The sequence below is a fragment of the Alligator sinensis genome, unplaced genomic scaffold (genome assembly GCF_000455745.1).
Source record: "Alligator sinensis unplaced genomic scaffold, ASM45574v1 scaffold1814_1, whole genome shotgun sequence".
In the NCBI taxonomy this organism is placed as follows: Eukaryota; Metazoa; Chordata; order Crocodylia; family Alligatoridae; genus Alligator; species Alligator sinensis.
The window spans coordinates 3758-7621 of record NW_005844151.1 but is presented as its reverse complement, the minus strand read 5'-3'; the positions used below and the strand labels follow the sequence as shown (position 1 = coordinate 7621).

At 53.7% G+C, this 3864-nt stretch overlaps 1 pseudogene; it reads right to left on the bottom strand.

Annotated features, from left to right (window-relative positions):
• Positions 1-559: 559 nt before the first annotated feature.
• LOC102373204 overlaps positions 560-3864 on the bottom strand; it is a 4931-nt pseudogene continuing 1626 nt past the window's right edge.

The window sequence follows — 3864 nt, the reverse complement described above, 5'->3', positions numbered from 1 at the left end:
CCTATGCAGGGGGTCGGACTCGATGATCTATTGAGGTCCCTTCCGACCCTAACATCTATGAATCTATGAAACATTGGGGCAGCTGTACATGTTTGATCGCTCTTGGGACTGAAAGCTTGTTTGGGGAACACTGCTAGTGGTGTCAAGGGGTGGCACAGAATTAAGGTGCTGAGTATATGGTACCACAATCATGCTGTTTCTTTACCTTTTACTTGTTCCCTCCCTTTGCCCATTGACTTGTGACCCTAATCCCTGTGATTTTCTACATACAAGTGGGATATTCAAAGGGCCCCTGGGCTGCCACAGGCCAGTAAAACTGGAGGTTTTTACTTTGTTGGGTGGGGAGAGGGTTCTCAATAGATAGCAGTAAACCTGACACTGGCTGCCAGATGTGGGAAGTGCAGCTGGGCTCGAAATCACCACCTCCAACTTCACCTTCCTCAGCAGGCCATTGGGTCTCCGGAATCTGAACCATGGGTGGAAGTGGAGGCCTGACCTCATCAGCAGGGTCTCAGCTGGACTCTCCCATGTTCCCAGTCACTTGCTGGAGCTGCTGTGGGAGAAAAGCAGACATTTGGCCTTTCTCTTGGCAGCAAATGAGGCTGGCTGCGCCCCCACATGGGGCCTGACCCATTTTGGAGAGTGGGAGCCTTAGTGGACTTTTGTGGGCCGTGACAACAAATGCTTATGCACCATCTCTTTTCTTCATAAGACTGTCACAAAGAAGTGGGAACTGCATGTGGGAAGCAGGCTTTGAAGTCAGGCCTTCTCAAGAGACATCAGGGGACCTTAACTGATCTGCACCCATGTTCCCCTCTTGGAAAGCGGTGGTTTGGATTCCAGTTCTTTGACGCACACTCCCTCACTACACACATTGCCGCCAAACTCCACCACCCCTTAGAAATTCAACAAGAAACAGTCACATTCAACAGTGTCATACTCTCATTCCCTCCCTTCTTTCTGTGGCCACCTCCAACAACAAGACAAACCAGCCGTCCTGCCAAAAACCTGAGGCTCATTCAAAAGTCACAAGTTTATTTTCTTAAACGCTGTAATATAGGGAAGGGGCGGAGGCAGATTTATACACTGGGGGATATAAGTAGGGTCTTTTCTGCAGGATGGCTTACTAACCTCTAGTAGTAACTCCTACAGGACACTCATGAAGCCAAAGGGCTTTGGCACTAGCAGGGAAGCCTCAGTATTCCCAAAGAAAGATTGCAACATACTGCACTTCAGCCAGAGGATGCCTTCATACTTTCCCCACTTTCCAGGCAGGCCATGTCACAGGCTGCACCTCCTTTACCTCAACTATTGCACTGAACCCAGAAAAGAGACTCTACTTGCCCGTGGCCAGAGGTACATTCAAAAGCGCAGGGTCCTTGGCTGCACAGCAGGACATGGGTGTGATGCCTTGAATGTGACCAACTCCTGCTCCTGAGGCTTAGCAAAAACCCTTTCTGTATTGCTGACTGAATTAGGGACATTCCCGGATCGGGATGCACTGATGCTTGGCCAGTTTGGAGGAGAGAAGGAAGCATTTCCCACACTCTGTGCATTGGTGTGGTTTGTTCCCTGTGTGGATGAGCTGGTGCAAGGACAGGTTGAAGGATCGAGTGAAGCTCTTCCCACATTCCGAGCACTCATGTGACTTCTCCCCCATGTGGATGAGCCTGTGTTTGGTCAGGGTGGACAACAGGATGAAGCTCTTCCCACACTCCAAGCACTGATGTGGCTTCTCCCCCGTGTGGATAAGCTGGTGCCGGACCAGGGAGGAAGATAGGGTGAAGCTCTTCCCACACACACAGCACCAATGTGGCTTCTCCCCAGTATGGCTAAGGTGATGCAGGCGCAGGGCAGAGGAGTGGGTGAAGCTCTTCCCACACTCCAAGCACCGATGTGGCTTCTCCCTCATGTGGATAAGGCGGTGCAAGCGCAGGTCAGAGGATCGGGTGAATCTCTTTTCACACTCCGAGCACTGATGTGGCTTCTCCCCTGTGTGGATAAGCTGGTGCCGGACCAGGGAGGCAGATTGGGTGAAGCTCTTCCCACACTCCGAGCACCGATGCGGCTTCTCCCCCGTGTGGATAAGGTGGTGCAGACGCAGGGCAGAGGACTGGGGGAAGCTCTTCCCACACTCCAAGCACCGATGTGGCTTCTCCCTCATGTGGATAAGGCGGTGCAAGCGCAGGTCAGAGGATCGGGTGAATCTCTTTTCACACTCCGAGCACTGATGTGGCTTCTCCCCTGTGTGGATAAGCTGGTGCCGGACCAGGGCGGAGGATTGGGCGAAGCTCTTCCCACACTCCGAGCACTGATGCGGCTTCTGCCCCGTGTGGATAAACTGATGCAGGCGCAGGGCGGAGGATTGGGTGAAGCTCTTCCCACACTCAGAGCACCGATGCGGCTTGTCCCTCACATGGATAAGCTGGTGCTGGGCAAGGTTACCGGATCGGTTGAAGCTTTTCCCACATTCCGAGCACTGATGTGGCTTCTCCCCTGTGTGGATAAGCTGGTGCCGGGCAAGGGCGGAGGAACGGGTGAAGCCTCCGAGCACTGATGTGGCTTCTCTCCCATGTGGATAAGCTGATGCCGGACCAGGGCGGAGGACTGGGTGAAGCTCTTCCCACACTCAGAGCATGAATGTGGCTTCTCCCCTGTGTGGATAAGCTGGTGCTGGGCCAGGTAGGTGGATCGGGTGAAGCTTTTCCCACACTCTGAGCATTGATACGGCTTCTCCCCCATGTGGATAAGCTGATGCCGGACCAGATGGGAGGAACGGGTGAAGCACTTCCCACAATCCGAGCACTGATGTGGCTTCTCTCCCATGTGGATAAGCTGGTGCTGGACCAGGGCAGAGGACTGGGTGAAGCTCTTCCCACACACCAAGAACCGATGTGGCTTGTCCCCCGTGTGGATAAGCTGGTGCTGGACCAGGTAGTTGGATCGGGTGAAGCTTTTCCCACACTCCAAGCACCGATGTGGTTTCACCCCGGTGTGGATGAGCTGGTGTTGGGTCAGATTGGAGAATTGGGTGAATCTCTTGCCACACTCTGAGCACTGATGTGGCTTCTCCCCTGTATGGATACGCTGGTGCTGAGCCAGGCTGGAGGAGTAAGTGAAGCTCTTCCCACACTCTGAGCACTGATGTGGCTTCTCCCTTCTCTGCATGCACCAGTGCCTGGCCAGGGTGGAGAGCTGCCTGAATCTCTTCCCACACTTGGTGCAGTGGTTCCACACACACTGGTGTTGGGACAGGTCTTGCCAGGAAGTGAAGTTCTTCCTGCACTCGGTGCAGTGGTGCATCTTCCTGCCCAGGTGGATGCGCCCGTGCTGGACAGGGAGAAAAAAAAATGGGTGAAGGTCTTGCCACACGACACAGCTGCGCCTGATGCTTCACTCTCTGCACATGCAGGTACTTGACCAGGTCTGTGGTGTATACAAAGCTCTTCCCCCAATTGGTGAAGCAATGGGGTAGCTCTCCAGAATGGGTTTGGTGGTGACCAACCAGGGGAGAGAGGCAGGTGAAGCTCTTCCCACACTTGTTGTATACTTGGGAATTCTCCCCAGTGTAGCTTATCTTGAAGAGCTAGGAGTGATGGGCACTTAAAGGTTTTCCTGGACTTGGGGCCAGGGTGGGCTCTGCCCCTGTGCTAGGCAGTGAGCTTCTGCTTCCCTCGGAGGCCCTCCCACTGCCTTGACTTGGTTGCAGTGCTTTTTTCCAGTGGCTCTTTAGGTCTCTCAGCTCCACAAATTCTTCCCTGACCCCAGGGCTCTTTCTAGGTTCTACCCCTTCTCCATAGTTTCATAGTAGTTTCATAGGAGCTAGGGTCAGGAGGGACCTGAACAGATCATCTAGCCTGACCC